This window comes from Protopterus annectens, chromosome 9.part0 (assembly GCF_019279795.1).
Source record: "Protopterus annectens isolate FY-2018-M chromosome 9.part0, PAN1.0, whole genome shotgun sequence".
Taxonomy (NCBI): Eukaryota; Metazoa; Chordata; order Ceratodontiformes; family Protopteridae; genus Protopterus; species Protopterus annectens.
In genome coordinates, this window is record NC_056743.1 from 251689540 (window position 1) to 251708182 (window position 18643).

Here is an 18643-nt window from a genome sequence, read left to right on the forward strand (position 1 = left end):
CATTTCCAGGACATTGATATGCAGATGAGCCTCATATCTCTTCCATGTTCCTTGGGTTGTTCTTCCTGGTAATGACCCCCCCCCTATCAGGGGGGCACCCGTGGTCACCATGGCTTAGTGGGGAGAACAAAGGGGGAACCTAGAGTTACTTGGTGAGATGTCAGCCACCATTGAAGGTCCTTCTTGCAGGAATTCATTATCAGAATTTTTGTGACATTGGAAGTTCTTGAAAAGACCATTACATGAACAGGAGCCATTGCAGTACATGCATATGCATCCGACCTAAAGGAATTCCAATGATGCTGCCACCATTGTCCAATTTGAGTACCATTGAAACAAGGGCTCTTTCTCTCAGGAGCAGGTCCAGGACCCATTTTCATAGAACACAAACTCTTCTTGGTGAAAGGTTTAAGGTAATGGTATTTAGCTCTACTCCTATAAAACGATATGTTGCAATGGCAACAAGGCAGATTTTTTTTGAATTTATAGTAATCCCCCAAATGAATGCAGTGGTTCAAAGTTGTGTCCCTTGCTTGAGTTGATGCCTTTGGGGGCAGTGAGGAGCCAGTCATCTAGGTATGCACAAAACTGGCAACTCATTACCCAGGACAAATGGGTTTTAAATATAGTATCCCAGGGTTACATATTTCATTTCCACACATTGCCAATCCCAAACAGATGGCCAGATCTACCCCCAAATCAGTGAGCAGAGGCCCAGAAACAGGTTCTGTCCTTCATGAGCATGAAGGCTATTCAGCCAGTACCAGAAGAGGAAAAGGGACAAGGTTTCTATTCAAGACTTTTCCTGGTACCCAGAAAAGACAAGTCATGGCATCTAATTCTGGACTTATCCACTCTTAACACATTTCTGGACATTCCAAAATTCAGGATGTTGACTCTTCAACAGTTACTACCTATGCTAGGCAAAGATGCCTGGTTGGTAACTTTAGACTTAAAAGAGGCTTACCTGCATATCCCAATCAGGGAATCTTGCAGAAGATACCTCCTCTTCAAAGCAGGCTACTTGCATTACCAGTTCTCTGCACTGTGCTTTGGCTTATCTACTGTGCCCAGGGTCTTCACAAAGTGCCTGGCACCAGTAATTAGATTTTGCAGGCAAATAAATATTCATGTATATCCATACCTGGATGATTGTCTAATTCAGGCAGAAAGCAAGGACATTCTTCTAAAGCATCTAGCATTTGTAAAAAGGGTTCTAACTTGTCTAGGGTACACCATGAATGAAAAAAAAATCACAACTGGTACCCTCTTAAAAAATGATATTCCTGGGTGGAAGCTTGAATACAACTGCTCAAAAGACTTACCTTACACCAGAAAAGCAAATTGGTAGTGACTTACTTCAAACAGGTGGCCACAAAAACCTTATCTGCAAGACAAAGTCTTCAAGCCTTGGGGTTCATGGCCTCTTGCATTCTTCTAATTCCATAAGCAAGACTGCATATGACGAAACTTCAGTGGTACTTAAAAAGTTTATGGAGTCAACATTGTCACAGCCTGGAAACAATGATTGCTATTATACCTTGCCTGCAACTAGAGTTCCTATGGTGGGCAGAGGCCTGCCACCAAAACAAGGGACTGCCACCCAAACCCTGACTACAGATGCATCAGACTATGCTGGGGGGGGCTCATCTGGCAGGGAAGTGCATACAGGGCAAATGGAGCCCAAATCAAATGCACCTACATATCAATAAGAAAGAGATGCTAGCTGTACAGAATGCACTGATAGCCTTCAAGAACTACCTTCATCCAGGACAACTACTGATAAAGACAGACAACACCACAGTTATGTGGTACATAAACAAGCAGGGGGGCACACATTCCTACTCCCTTTGCAGACTAGCCATGGCATTGTGGAACACGGCCTTGACCTATCAAATACAACTACAAGCTCAATTCCTGTCAGGAAAGCTAAATACTCTGGCAGATGAACTAAGCAGAAATCTTAGGGACCCACACGAATGGAAACTGGAACCACACATTTTCAACATGTTGACGTGCAAATGGGGGAGCCCAGACACAGATCTTTTTGCCTCACCCCAGAACTATCAGTTGGACAAATTCTGCACAAGAATTCATCACAAAAAAAGCTTGGAAAGTGGATTCTCTATCATTCAGCTGGAAAAACCTATCAGTCTATACTTTTCCCTCTCTGCCTCTGCTCTCCAAAGTCCTACTAAAAGTCAAACTGGACAAATCAAAAATGATTCTGATTGCTCCAGATTGGCCTCGCCAACACTGGTACCCACTCCTGCACAATGTGTCTCACCTTCCTCCATTGCACCTGCTTCAGACACCTTCTATTTTGTCTCAGCAGAACTACCAAATTCTGCACACTCCGCTCCAAACTTTGAATCTTGCAGCGTGGCTAATCAACTAATTTCACCTTTGGCATCCTTCAGCAAACCTGTGATGGATGTCATTTTGGAGGCTAGAAGGCCTAGTACTAGAAAATCTTATGCTGACAAATGGAAAAGATTCTGTGCCTGGAACCAGTCACAAGGAATAAGCACAGCTATGCCCAATAGTCATCAGATTCTGCAATACTTAACTGAGATGCCTATCTTTTCTTTCCATAAAAATCCATGCCTCTGCCATTTCAGCTCATTACAACACAGAACCTCCCCTCTTCTCTCATCCTCTGCTAAAGCAATATCTCAGAGGGGCCAAAAAATTAAGACCTCCCAGGAGAGCACCAACTCCTGCATGGGACCTCAATTTTGTTTTGGAAAAACTCACTCTCCCTCCTTTTGAGCCAGCTGCTACTGCAAACCTAAAATTTCTCTCCTGGAAAACAGCTTTCCTTTTAGAAGTCACTTCAGCTAGAAGGATTTCAGAATTACAGACTCTTATGGCAGTGGAGACTTTCATTATTTTTCATCTGGACAGACAGGGTGGTTCTCAGGACCAATCCATCTTTCATGCCTAAGGTGGTATCCAGTGTGGCTCTTAGGCCATTCATCTGCCATCTTTCTTTCCCAATCCACAGAACAAGGGTGAGTGGATTCTGCATTCATTGGATGTACACAGACAACTTCGATTCTACTTAAACAGGACAAAATTGCTAAGAAAATCTGAGCAACTATTGGTGGCATTTGCTGCAGGGGCAGAGGGAAAGGCTATTTCAAAGCAGACTATTTCCAAATGGATAAGACATTGTATTTGTTTCTGGTAGGTGCACCATGGTAAACCTATCCCCAAGGGGATCAGATCTCATTCCACCAGGGCTGCATCTATTTCTGCAGCCTTTCTCAGAGGGGTTCCTACCAGAGACATTATAGAAGCTGCTACCTGGAGCTCAGTTCCTACGTTCACCAAACATTACCATTTACCTCTCTTCTCTAAATCCAGAGCTGGCTTTGGGTATCAGACGGAAAAGAGGGAAGGCATAAAGGAGATCCAGGGGCCAGTTGTGTACAAATGCATCCCTTGGGGCATCCCCTGGAGGGGCAAAGTAGATGCTGCATTTTGTGTTTCTTGGAGTTGCAAAGAGATTGCAGCAAGGCTTACCCCATCTGCGGAATATCCTTTCAGCTACTTCTTCCTTTAGGGATCACTTGTGAGGCAATATAATTGTCCTGGTTAGTTTGTCTGCTATCACATCAGATCTCCCCGGGATGTGCATTGCTATCAGAAAGCGCTGGGTGGAAGTTGCCCATTGCCATATTCTCAGGGTCTCTCGACATAGGGGATAAGATCTGGTTCCTCCTTGTTTGTTTATGAACCAGTTCACTGACATATTGTCTGTCTGAATTGCAAAAGTTCCAAGAGGAAGAGCATTTTGAAAGGACTGGATCGCTAGAAGTATCACTCTCATTTCCAGGACATTGATATGCAGATGAGCCTCATATCTCTTCCATGTTCCTTGGGTTGTTCTTCCCTGGTAATGACCCCCCCCCACCCTATCAGGGAGGCATCCGTGGTCACCATGGCTATGGGAGTGGGTAGAACAAAGGGGCAACCTAGAGTTACTTGGTGAGATGTCAGCCACCATTGAAGGTCCTTCTTGCAGGAATTCATTATCAGAATTTTGTGTGACATTGGAAGTTCTTGAAAAGACCATTACATGAACAGGAGCCATTGCAGTACATGCATATGCATCCGACCTAAAGGAATTCCAATGATCGCTGCCACCATTGTCCAATTTGAGTACCATTGAAACAAGGGCTCTTTCTCTCAGGAGCAGGTCCAGGACCCATTTTCATAGAACACAAACTCTTCTTGGTGAAAGGTTTAAGGTAATGGTATTTAGCTCTACTCCTATAAAAACGATATGTTGCAATGGCAACAAGGCAGATTTTTCTGAATTTATAGTAATCCCCAACTGAATGCAGTGGTTCAAAGTTGTGTCCCTTGCTTGTATGAGTTGATGCCTGGTGGTGGCAGTGAGGAGCCAGTCATCTAGGTATGGAAACACCTGGAATCCCAAACATCTCAGATGAGTTGTGACTACTGCCATGCATTTGGTGAACACTCTGGGGGCTGTAGTGAGTCCAAAGTGCAGAGCGCAGAATTGAGAGTGACTGGCTCCCAGCCATAAGCGCAGATGTTCTCTGGATGGCTTGTCCATTTTTATGTGGTAGTACACATCCTGAAGATCTATCAAGCACATCCAATTGTCTTTCCATAAAAATAGAAGTATTGACTGTAGTGTGACTATCTGGAATGTTGTCTTTCTTACTGACTTGTTTAGTCTGCTGAGATCCAAAATGGGCCTCCAGTACCCTGTTTTCTTTGAAACTAACCTTGAGTAAGTTCCGGATCCTCTCTAGTCTGCTGGGACTGGTTGGATGACTTTTTTTTTTTTTTCCAACAACCTTTGAATCTCTGTGGCTGCTTGTACTCTGTGACTGGGTGGAACGTCCAGGATTTTTCTTATGGGGGGGGGGGGGTGACAAAGGGAATTGAGTATCCTCTGGATGTGATGCTTTGTACCTAGCTGTCTTTTATTATTTTTATGCAGGTGTCTCGATACAAACAGAAGCGTGCCCCGACTGTCTCCAGAAATGGACAGGTGGGCCTACTCTTGGGAGCGCTGATAGGGCTTCTCAAAGAACTGGTCTCTGTCACCCTGATTTTGTGGACCCCCCTCTGCCACATGGGTGGCATCTTCCATTGTTAGCCCCTCCTCTGCCTCTAGAGAGGGTTTCACCACAAATGCTTCTGACCTTTGGGGTAAGGTCCAGTAGAGCTGGAAAAACGGACTCAGACGTAAAACAGTCTTTCCATCCTGCTCACTCCTGTTAAAGAGTTTCCTTCCCTTTGGGTCCAAAAAGTGATGCACCATTGAAAGGGGTGTTAATAAAGCATGACTTAAAGGGCTCTGCAAAGGAACATAAGCGCATCCAGGAATGCCTCCTAAGAGCAATTCCTGTACCTGCTGCCCTACTCGTTCCATAAGCTGCATATGAGACCAGATGCATGGTAGAGTTTACAAGAGAATTAAGGTAGTGAGCTGGTAAGTTACTTTTTCTGAGATCTCTGCAACTACTGAACCCTGTAGAGTATCTCCTAGTTCTTCCAGAAGATCAATGTGCAACCTTGTAAAGTGCATTAGATAGTTCATTGATCATTGAGCAAAAGTTGCTGAACTAAACATGCGCTTACCATATCTGTCCATGATCCTAGAATCCTAATTAGGCGGATGGACAGATGTAGAAGTTTCTGACAGTTCCTTCTTGGTGGCTGCCACCACCACCATAGCCTCAACGAGTATTCTTTTGGTCAGGAAGGTCTCGTCTTGGGGAGAAGTTATAAATTTATTAGGCCTCCTAGGGACAAGCTCCATGGTATCCGGGGACTCCCACTCCCTTCGACAGATTAGCTCAGTTAGTTCATCAAAGGGTGGGATACACCCAAGTGGTGGAGGGCTGAGACCCAAAAGCCTTCAGGAGGACTGACTCATCATCAGTAGGGTTAATGAACTACCAGCCACCCCTCTGCTTAAGAATTTATTCAGAGGGGGACCGTAGGGACCCTCCTGACTCATCCAAGTCAGTATCTGAGGTGATGGATTCCTGTGGGGAGTCCAGATGCTTCCTCTTGCAAGTTCTCTAACTAGGAACCTCATCAGTGGGAGCTTCTGGTGAGGTCTCAGAAGAACAGGGTTCGCCCAATGGGGCTACCTGAGGCTCTGGGTCTCTATGCTTCTTTGGGATCTGTGGAGCAGAGGTAAACATTGGCACCTTTGAGGAGGAGTTTGCTGGATCTGATGTGGTTTCCCGTGGGGACAATACTCTCCTCATGGTGTCAAAGCCCTCCGGCTTCGATGGGAGGGAACCACCTGATCAGAAGCAGCTGATGATTCTGCTCTTACCAAAGCAGTGGGCTCCGAGTCAGAGGTAGGTGCCAAACCCATCCGAGCTGAAGCCCTGAGAGGCAAAGTGGGAACTAAAAGGTCAGTTCGACTATTCTCCCTGGACCTGACTGGTGAGTGTTGGCTCCCAGACTCCAAGGTTGGCAACGAGCAAGTCAAAGTCAACGGAACTGACAATCCTGGAACAGTCTTCGGTTCCGATGGTTCCACTACCATCAGCTCTAAACACCCCGGCTCTAAAGCCTTGAGTCAGATTGGAGAAGGAACAACAGTAGTAGGGGTGGAACTGGATGGTTCTGAAGCCGCTGTGGTCGGCACCGATAAATGTTTTACCAACGCCGGTGTCTGCCTCTGCACTACACGATCCATGTCCATGTCAGATATTCTTGAGGACCAAGAAGAGACCACAGAGGAAGCAATGGATTGCAATTCGGGAGACATAAGGGTTGGAGATATCAGTTCCAAAACCAGGGACTGGCTCCTACCCACAATGATAACTGATGGCTTTCAGACCTGTGGAGCCGAGGTCTGTGTGTTTTCAGAAACTCTAGTTGGAGTCGAATCGGTTTTCTTCGGCTCTAATCCAGAAGACGCTTTAAAAGAAGGTCTAGAAGTTTTTGCATGTAAACTGCCTTTGTCTAAGGACTCTCCCCTTGCTATCAATTTGCTCTTTCTTTTGTGAAGCACTCTGCTGCTAACCGAATAACAAATAAAGCAATTCTCTTGAAGGTGAACTTCACCTAAACAGTAGACATAGTCTGAATGTCCATTTGTGATGGACATCTTCTGTCTGCACTTAGGACATTTTTTGAAGCCTGTCTTCAATTTTTCCTGTTGAGACTTATTGGCACAAGGAAAAAAAAAGTACAGTTGTGTACACTTACCATAAATGAAGATGTTCAAGTGTATTCACTGTTGCAGTCATTACATTCGGGAAATCTGCTGGCAGGTTGCCCTCAGTCGGCCTGATTAACAAAGTCTTGGGTCCTGCATCGGTTGCTGTCCCTTCTTCCATGACGTCAGGTCGTCAGGGGTATAAAACATGCAGCCAACACCATTACATCAGTTTTTATTGTCCCAGATGTCAGGTGCCCCCCAAATGGGGAGCAAAATATATATATACCCAAAGTTTTACAGAAAGCCAAGGCTCTGGGAAGGACTATCATTCTAATAGCCCCTTACTGGCCTCATCAAATTTGGTTCCCCTTCCTCCAGCCTCATCTATTGGAAGAGCCTTGGATTCTGGATCCAGTGCCAGATGATCTGACTCATTCATCAGGGGCTCTCCATCCTTCTCTTCAGTCCCTCAAACTGACAGCTTGGCTGCCCCAATTCCCAACATAGCCAGGATTCACAGTGTCTCAGCTACGGCTCAGTATATTTTAACATCTCTCATAAATCGTCTCCCAGGAAGTTATATCTGAGTAAATGGAAAAGGTTTTCTATATGGGCATTTCAGAACAATACTGACCTGTACTTGGATCCAATTTCGTCCATTCTGGAGTTTTTGACTAAACTTTTCAATGAAGGGGCTGCGGCAGCAACCATTAGAGTTCAACTGGCAGCAATTTCTAACTTTCATCTTGGTGACCAGGGGTCTAATATCATGTCGCATAGACTCTCCTAAAGCCTTTCTCAGTGGTACTATTCATTTGAGACCACCCATCAAACCTCCAACTATGCCATGGAATCTATATTTTGTTCTTTCCCAAATAATCCTACCCCCTTTTGAACCAACCTCATCTTGTGACTTGAAATATTTATCATGGAAATCCATATTTTTAATAGCTATTACTTCTGCTTGGAGAGTTTCAGAGTTACAGGCCTTGTCCATTAAAAACCCCTTATTTGATTTTCCATGACAGTCTCTCACGCAGAACGAATCCATCCTTCTTACCTAAAGTTTGCTCAGAAACGAATCTCAACCAATCTATTGAATTGCCTGTATTTTTTCCAAAATACACTAATAAGATGGAACATATGTTGCACAAGCTTGATGTTCACAGACTACTTTGATTCTATTTAGACAGGACCAAACATTTCAGGAAAACAGATCAGCTTTTTTTCTCCTTCTCAGAGTCTAAAAAAGGTGCGCCAGTGGGGAAAACATTTTATCAAAATGATTATCAGATTGTATTTCCCTCACTTACAATTCTGTGAATATACCATTACAACAGAAGATAAAGGCCCACTCTACTAGAGATGTATCTACTTCATCAGCCTTTATGGCTAAGTTACCATTAGATACTGTTTGTGCAGCAGCTACTTGGTCAAGGCCTCATACCTTCATCACTCATTACAAAGTAGACAAGGCCTCCAGGGACAGGGCTTCCTTTGGTTCCACTATCTTGAACATTCTGCTGTGAGCCACCCGAGAAAGATGGTGTTTGGGACGCTACCCATCAGTAAGAATGAATGGCGAGATAGAACAACTTCACATAAAAAAGTTATGTACTCCCCATAACGTTCCACGTGAGTTCATCTCACCTTCATTCTTGCATCCCACACTCCAACTCCCATTCAGGCTTCTTGAGGACCGACAATTCATTTGTCATGGTTTTTAATGTCTCTTATCCAGTTTCTAATCTTAACATATTAGTAGTGGTATGTAGCCTGTTGGCAGCAAACAAGATCTGAGGGAAGCACAAGTAGAATCATGGAATAGAGCTGTCTCCACCCAAGACTGGAACAGACAGTCAAGAGGAGAACGTTAACACTTGCACCACAACTCCAGCTGCACACACACCTACTAAAACAGCACTGGCAAAAAATACACATAAATACACAAAATCATACTCAAAGGCTCTAAATAAAAACCTGCAAAAGCATCAGAGAGCTCCAAAGCAGACACCCAAACAACCTGTACTTCCCGTCACAAACCAGACAACACACAAAACACAAAATCAGTGTGCCACACAATCATAGCCCTTAAGGTGAAAAAAATGTAACTAACACACTATTAATAGGTGAGACTACAGTCAGGCACACTGATGTCCCACTCACTAGGCTGGACAAGCAGAAGGTTACTGTTAGCTGCCTGTCGGGAGCCAGATTCCGCCACATAACACAAGCACTCAGGTCACTCCAAAACAAGTACAAATATGACTCTGTCATTGTTTATGTTGGTGTGAATGACCTGAGACATACCTCCCTGGACTGCATGAAAAGAGACGTGGAAGAGCTCTCTGGTCATGTAGCACAGGCTGGTATGACCCTGATCCTGAGTAGCATCCTGCCCTCACCAAGAATGATACCGCAGTATAAAGAAAAAATGATCAATTTCAACAATTGGCTAAGCTTCTAGTGTCATTCAAAGGGGATCCAGTGTCTGTCAGCCTGGGACGACATGCTCGACAAGCCCCATTGCTTCGCAAGAAACAGCTTGCACCTGTCACCCCTAGGCTTTCGAATACTGGCCAAGGCTCTTGCTGCCCCCATAGTGCCTTTTTTAGGCAAGGCTCAAAAGTCAAACCCACCTCCATAAACAGCACAATTAACAAAAAACTGAGGGTTATGCTGCTCAATGCCAGGAGTTTAAATTTCAAAATGCACACGCTCGAAGCACTTCTCAGAATGGAGATCGTTGACATCTATGCAGTAACTGAAACCTGGTTCAAGGCTCCAGAGAGCACCCCAGCACTACCAGGCTACAACTCATACCACACGTTTCAGTCACAGAACATGGATCGTGCCATCCCTAGCAAAACCAAGATTCACTCCTCTAAGAGAAGGAAACCAGTTTGGTGGACCCCTGGCAATAAATAGACTATACAATAGGAGGAGGAAACTAGTTCAGAAAAAAAGAAAATCCCAAGAAGGAAAGACATCCCTGATCAGTATCAGTAAGAAACTGAGGTCCCTCATGAAATCATCCAAGGCTAACTTCGAAAGAAAAATAGCCAAGGATTCAAAAGATAACCACAAAGCCGCCTTCAGCTATGTTAAGAATCTAAGTGGCAACTCACAGATATGCACAGAACTAGCGCAAAATAGCACAAAATATACTGAACCTACTGATATTGCCAACATCCTGGCAGATAGTCAGTGCAAACATCACCCCACTCTCACCTCCAAAAGGGCCCACAACAATACCGGAAAAGTGTAGTGTCCCAAAAATCACAGATACACAGGTGAAAACAGCCCTTTCAAAAGCCAAAAACACAGCGTCAATGGGACCAGATGGTGTCCCAGGCTGCGTCTTGCAAGAACTACAGAACAAACTAACCCCCCACCTAAACACGCTGTTCAGCCTCAGCCTCTCCACAGGCTACATGCCCATAGAATGGCACACAGCAATGGTTATTCCTCTCCACAAAGGAGTGGCCACAACTGACCCTGGTAACTATCACCCCATAAGCCTGACTAGCCTGGTCTGCAAGGCTATGGAGTTGCATCATCATGGAACTCATTAACAAAGACATTGGGAACCTCCAAACACTTGACCTGACCCAGTTTGTCTTTAAGGGCAGATCATGCCTACTAAACCTGGTTGACTTCTTTGAGACAAGTCACCAATGCCATAGATGAGGGAAAGGTGGTTCACACAGCCTACCTTGACCTTGCCAAGGCTTTCGACACCATTCCCCACTCTGGTATTACAGAAAAACTCACCAGCCTGAACATAAACCCCTACGTCACGAGATGTATTGCCAACTGGCTTACAAACAGAACTCACACAGTAAGAATAGCGGGCTCCGGGTCCAACTCTAAACCAGTCACAAGTCGTGTCCAGCAAGGCTCAGTCCCCGGGACCCCTACTGTTCGGCATGTACTTCACAGAAGTACAGGCAAACACAGGAGGACTATTGCTAACCAAGTTCACCGATGACTGCAAACTGGGAGCCATAATTGAGACTCTGGCTGACATGGACATCCTCCAAAAGGGCCTTACTGAGATGGACACCTGGTGTCAAAGTCATGGCCTCAAGCTAAATGCCAAAAAATGCATAGTCATCCATTTGGGAAAAACAAAACACCCATGAATTACCACATAGGTGGCAGCCCCCTTAATACAGAAGAGGTAATAGAGATCTGGGGACCCAGGTAGATAGTAATCTCTCCTTTGACATTCATATTGCCAAAGTAGTTAGAAATTCTTCTATGTGGGCCATCTAATTACTAAAGGGATTGCATCTAGAATTAAAGAGATTATAGTGCCCCTCTACTCGTCGCTCATTAGACCCATCATAGAGTACAATGCCCCATTTGGGATGTATCTCACAAGACACTTCTAACAGCTGGAAAGACCACAAAAGTACCTCACCAAGAGGATTACTGGTCTCAAACATATGTCCTATGCAGCCTGACTGAAATAACTCCGGCTGTACTCAGTGGCATATCGCTTACTCAGAGGTGATCTCTGCCTGACTTACAAAGCCATGTCCAACTCAGAATTGATGGACATGCTCCACCTAAAGAAATCCAAGTCACTGCAAGCCACGTGCTCTAGTGAGCTAAACCTCACCACAACAATAAATAGAACATGCTGGAGGGATCGATTCCTGTCACAGAGACTCCCCATGCTTTGGAACAAAATTCCAAATTACATCAGGCAGAGCCCCTCACTAACACTTTTCAAGAGAAACCTTGACGAGTGAATGGGTAACAGAAAGTACACCCCTGGGATCACTTCATTGGCTCTGCTTGACAGAGGATCAGTTAATTAATCAATGGGGCAGTGAAAGCCGACACAATCTGGCTAGGCTTATAAATGCCCTCGGGCAGATAGCCTAGTTACCTACCTATGAATAGGGAGTTTTCCTCAAACTGGTTGAAGACCTCTAGCTTTTGCAGTTGGCCGAGTCAGAGCCGAGCATCGGCTTTGAACCCATCAGTAAGAATGAAGGTGAGATAAATAACTCACATGGAATGTTATAGTGAGTACATAACTTTTTTGTAGGGATTGGGGGAAGGGGCTGGTGAATGTTTCCCTCGTAACAGAGAAAGGGTGCTTCACCCCCTGGATAGTGTGCCTGCTTTGGGTTTGCCTTTTTCTGTGGAGTCACCCAGTAAAAGAAGGCAAAGAAATGAAAAAAAGAAATGCTTTTCCTGTGTCAGTGTTATGAGCAGAGAAGACGTGGGATTTGCTAATGAGTTAATTTCTGCTTTTAATTACAAACTCCTCTTCTGACAGAAAAAAAGTTTCCTCTGATTTTTTTAGTCAGAAGAGGACAGAGCAGTGGTGCAGCAGTAGTGTTGTCACCTCACAGCAAGAGGTTTTCCGGATTGATTCTTGGCTGGAGTGCCTTCTGTGTGGAGTCTGCATGTCCTCCCTGCATTCATGTGGGTTTCCTCCCACATTACAAAGACATGTATCTGGAGCATTTCTCCCTGGGCCTCAGCTGAAAATTAGCTTAGTTCCAAGTTGGACTTTCCCAATAAACAAATATTAAGTAAGAGCAGGGGATTGGTGGAAGAATGTTTTGCTTTAGTATTTTTTTCACAAGCTGAAAATTCTGCGGAATATGTTGCTTTCAGGTTTCCCTCCGGAAGACCTCTTTTTCTGTGGGTACAGAATGAAATTCCTACTTTCTAGCAATAGTATTCTGATTTTTTAAAGCTGAGTATTCCACAACCTGCAGTTGTTTCCTGTTTTATCTGTTCTAGAAGATTTGTTTTTTTCTGACAGCTTGCAGCTTACCTGATGGTAAACCTTCTGCCCCCCTAGTAAGTCTCATAGATTGTACAAGGTTCCATAGATTTACAAATTTCTGTTCTCTAACACCACAGCAGACCATGCAGTGATTTTGCTTTCTAAAACTGCAGATAGACTGATTGCAGCTGGTAGTCCCACCCATCTGATAAGGATGGGGAAGCTTTTGACAAAATTGGGAAGAAAATGTATTCTTCTGCCACTTTAATATTCAAAATTTAAACTGTCAGGCTTACTTGTTAGTTTTTGCGTCTTTCTTTTGAGATAATGAAAAAGTTAATGGCTAACTTTCCTTCTGAGATGAAGAATTCTGTAAACTCCTCTGTTTTATGTGTGTTGTTTCCAGGCGAACGTTTAAATTGTTCTTATGACATTGTTGACAAAATGTCCAGAGCTTCTGCTTCTGGGTCAATCTTGTGAAGATTTATTTGGTTACATTCTTAAAAGCCACCAAAATATGTTAAGACTGTGATATTACATTTATCTCCTGGACGAGAAAGTTCTATTAGTCCTCTTGTAGCTGAGGTTCTTAAGAGGTTTGATGAAAGAGAAAAATTGAATCAAGGGTTGACCCAAGTCTTCCATACTTATTTTTATTTTTTTTAAGTAAATCTTTGTCTATTTCAACTCTTTTTTCAAAAAGGAATTTCAACAACAAGCCAACAAACAGGATTTTAAAAATCAATGGCAATTAAGCCCTCAAAAGAAAGGAAGGCCTGTCAAAATCAAGAACAGTCCAAGAAGACAGAATGACTCTCTTCAGGTCTCCCCAGCAATCTCTCCCACTCTGAGTATGTCTTCCTCTCTGGCACCAGATTTTCAGCCTGGTGGGTTCTGAAAGTCTTATGTTCCAAGAGGTCTGTCTCGCCTAACTTAAGGACAAGGCAGAGAAGATATGCAAAGCCCTGAGGGATAAAGTGCTGGATATTTGGAACCTATCCACCTGGGCTTATAAGCACTTTAATCATGTATGTTTGTGATGCAGTGGATGCATCGTGCTGAGGACACAGCCCCTGGTAGAGCATGTAAAGATTCAATTCTTTTAAGCCCCATCAGGCAAGGAGCAGTTTGGAACTGTAGCTGAGCAGGTGCTTGAAAAAAATCAAGTAAAAGGGAAAGATTATGTAGTGAGTGAAACAGTTGATCTGATGTCAATCTTCACTTAATCCTTGACTGTGGGTTCGGTTCCAAAGCTCTGAACTGACTCGGCCATTATTCCAGCTCGCACCTTTCAAAAACTCTCAGGCTCAGCTCTACCCATAATGCTCCTCACAGGATTACCTTAGATCTCATTTGCTGCTTTTAGTGCTAGATGTGTTTGTCATGCCAGCTCTTGAGCAAGCTTAATTTCTTCAAACTGTAAGTGTCCTTTTCTTTAAAATTCTTTAATGACTCCTTGTCTTATTTATTCACTTACCCAGCTCCTCCATTAGCCCTTTTTTCTTAACATGAGTAGTGTTTTCCTTCCAATACCATCGTTGGTAGTTATCTCTCTCTCTCTCATTACCCGTACCATTGTTGGTAACTTTCTTCTATTCCTTTCTCTAATTACAGGCAAGGTAAACCTTTCATACCATTCTTGGTATGACTTTTTTTTCCCTCTGATTAAAAAAAAAATTCTCTTTCCACCTTTCTTTCTTTCTGTGTGTTTCTTCTGCTATCACTGAAAAAGCTAAAGGTACTTCTAGCTTCAAAAGATGCCAAAAGTGTGATCATAAGTTACCAAACTCTGATAGGCACTCTGTGTTTATTGCTTGGGCCCAGTGCATCTTCAATAAGACACTGCTGTCTGTCATGGCTTCAACCACAGTCACCTGGCCCTCAAAGAAAGAAAAAAAACAAACTTATCTTAACAGGCCTTATAAAATTCAGCTTTGATGAGGCTATGTCTGGATCTGTCAAATCAAAAACTGATGTTAGCTCCCCTTCTTCACCCAAACATGAAGCATCTAAGAGGAGGAGCCACTCAGTGCCAACAATCTCGTCCCAACTGCCATTGAAAATGGCTAAGACTTCCCCAGTTCTGAAAGTGTTAGCAGAACCAACTGGGGAAACTGCTTCCACCATTCGTGCCATCTGTGTCTACCACTTCCGGACAGTTTCGGCATTCACTACTGTTTTGCACCAAACAATTTCTTAGCCTTCTCTGTCCTCCATTCCAGCAGTTTTGGAACCAAAGGAATTTTCATTTAGCCACCACCGTCAGACCCTTTTGCAGACTGACCTGCAAGCCCCTATTTGGAGAAACCCTGGTCCCCTTGGTCTCTTTGGTCCATTCCACCAAGAGCCTCACAGAGTCTGATATTTTGAGACTGGTGGATGAGTTCCTGGCATTGAGGGGCTTAACCACTTCCTTGGTTTATAGCCTGTCTGGGTCTGGAATTTTACCTGTTTCCGCACCAGTTCTTCCTCCTCTGACTTCAACTGAGCCTTCAGAGTTTCTGCTGCAGACAGTCCCGGCTTCGGCTGTCTCGGTGCTGATCAGATCTACATCTCCAGCACCAATAGCTGCCTTTAGCTCTTTGGTTCTTTCAGAACCAGAGACCTCCCAAGGTCACAGCTTTGTTGTCTTTTCCAGGTAGCGTGGTTCCACTCTGGTGTTGTCTGCACTGTCCATGCTCCTCAGGGCTTCAGCACAAGTGAGTTCGACTCTGGCTTCAGAGGCAGCTTTCTTGGTGGAGGATGTCACTACAGTTCCAAAGGAGTCTATTTCGATTCTGAGCTCCCATTTCTCTACTGGGGGCCTGCTTTCCAGGCCATGGAGAGGGCCTTGTCCACTGTGGGTTCACAGTCAATACCACTTTAATCAGGCCAACAGCCTTGCCCAGAGCTCCCTCCAGTCTCTACCCTGGGACAGCGAGCAAAGAAACCTCCAGGATGCAACCATGGTGGTCATGTTCTTTCCAGACATCTCTCCCACTGAGGAGATGCCCCTGAAGAGGAAGTGCAAGAGGAAGCACTTGAACTCACCTGAAGAGTCCTGCACAGAAGGTACAGATTTCGATGAAGGGGAAGGTTCTCCAAAGTCACCCCTGGAAGATGTCTCCTTTAGAGACGTACTAGAGATCCTGAAACAGAGGGTTGGCTGGACTTCCCTTCAGCCTTACTCAGAAGAATCTGTATACCTGGAGGCTTCCTGTGTCCAACCATCTGCCTGTTGGATCTCTCCGCCCACTGACGAACTGATTAATTTGATTGCACAGCAGACTTGGAAGATACCCGATTCCATCAAGCCAATTCCTAAAAGACCAGACTGCATTTTGTCAGATCCTCAGGATCAGCAGCATTAGGCTAAAGGGATATCAGTAGATGCCATGGAGGTAGCAGCAGCCACCAAAAGGAACTTGCTGATGAAAGTCCTGCTATCCATCCTCCTAATAAAGTATCTAGAAGGCAAGATAGATTCGGGAAGCATGTATATGCTTCTTTGACCATCCCACTCAGGTCCTTGAACTTCATGGCACATTTCATGAGACTTCAACAAAATCTGATAAAGGAGCTATCAGATACTGTGGCAGGAGCAGTAGCTGAAGGGGCTCAGGACAAAGTAGCTTCCCAGCTGGCAACTCTTAATTTGATATGCAGCTCATCTGTGAGGCTCATTGCACACACAGCCAAAGGGACGACTAGGCAGTGGGTTCTAGCATAGCCATGAGGAGATGTCTGAGTGTACTTATGTGAATTTGTGGAGCCATTCAAGTCTTCTTTTATCAGTACTCTATTTGACAGAACATCCCTTTTTGTCACCAAAGTTAGAGAGACCCTTGCCAGATCTGAGAGGGATGGAAAGACCATTTCTGCTATTTTTCCACTCCTCAGTGGTCTTACTCCAGGAACCACAGAAGTGGGAAGTTATAGGTCAAAAACTCTCAAGGACCTTCAGCGACTTAAGTGACAATGACTCCCCCTGGGGCAGAGGGGAGTGCTACAGTGGAAGATGCCATGCTTGAGGCAGAGGTGGTCTGCAGAATCAAGGTTCCAGGGATTCTGTCCCTTGTAACTCATACCAGCATTCCTGAATGGAGACCCGATTGATGTCCTTTGGAGGCCGTTTAGGGAGCGATTATCCTTGCACTTACCTGCCTGGCTGGATCGCAACAGACAAGTAGGCACAGAGGATTATAACCAGAGGTTACAATATCCCATTTTCAAAAAAAAACATGAAAATCCAAAAGAATCCCAGATGTTCCACCCAGTCACAGGGATACAGCAGTCTTAGAAATTCAAAAACTGCTCGACAAAAGTCATCCAAGCAGTCCCAGCAGACTGGATAGGATCCGGAGTGTATTCAAGATTCTTTTTAGTGCCAAAGAAAACAGGGAACTGGAGACCAATTCTGGATCTCAGTGTTTTGAACAAGCGAGTTCAGCAAACCAAATTCCAGATCGTCATGGTTCAGACTATACTTCTGTTCTTAGGAAAAGATGATTGGATGTGCTCAGTAGATCTTCAGGAAGCGTGTTGCCACATAGAAATGGACCAGCGCTCCAGAAGATTCCTGCGTTTCTGGCTGGGAGCCAGTCATCAGTGCATAGCCCTGACATTTGGTCTTACCCACACCCCCAAGGGTGTTCACCAAATGCATGACAGTGGTAGTAGCTCACTTCAGACTGCAAGGATTCTACATGTTTCCATACCTGAATTGACTGGCTCATTACCACTCCCACCAGCCATCTACTGTTAAAGGCAAGAGACTGTGTTCTTCAAACTTGTTCCTCACTGTGAACAGTGTAAACTACGAAAAATCCCAACTAGAACCAACACAGCAGTTATAATTCATAGGAGTGATGCTAAACACACACATAAGCATTGCATCTCTACCCCCAAAAAGACTTCAAAGAATAAAATCGCAAGTCATTCAGATTATTTGCAGCAAAAAGGGAACTTACAAGACTGTTACAAACTCTAGGATCAATGTCAACATCCATCACTTTAGTTCCCCTTGCTTGATATCACATGCAGCTTCTTCAATGGGTCTTGGCATCCCAATGGTCCCTACTGAGCCAATTAATGTCCCATCTGGTAAAGATCAATTTATGCAAGAACAACCTCAGTTGGTGGCTTCACTCCAGCAAAATTGTATTAGGTAGACCATTTGTCTCTTCAACCCCACGACGTAGTAACCACAGACATGTCCCAGATTGGGGGGAGGAGACGCAATTATCTGGAAAAAAAAGTCCAAGGCACTTGGTCCCAGCTGGAACACAACTTGCATATCAGTGCTCTTAGCATTGCGAGCATTCCAAGAAATCCTCCCCTTGGGAATGATAGCAATTCAGACAGACATGTCAGTAGTCTGGTACATCAACAAGCAAGGGGGGGGCCAGAATGATTTTAAAAGGAAGTGATAGTGCATACGTCCTTATTCTGAAGAAGTCTATGTGCACTCACTGACAAAAGTGCTCAATAAGTTGTGAAGTCTTGTCAAGTAGGTGTTTCATGGTATTGTTCATATGTGCAGTGGTACTTGGGCATTCCCACATACCTTTGATACTCGTTACAAGCTGGATCTGGTCTCTAGGGGACGAGCATTATTTGGCTCTATGGTGCTCAGGAATATACTTGCGTGAGACCTCCCCAAGATTTTGATAGCCGAGGACTCTGTCCCACAGTCAAGCATTAAGTGAAGATTGACATCATCAGATAAAGAAGTTATG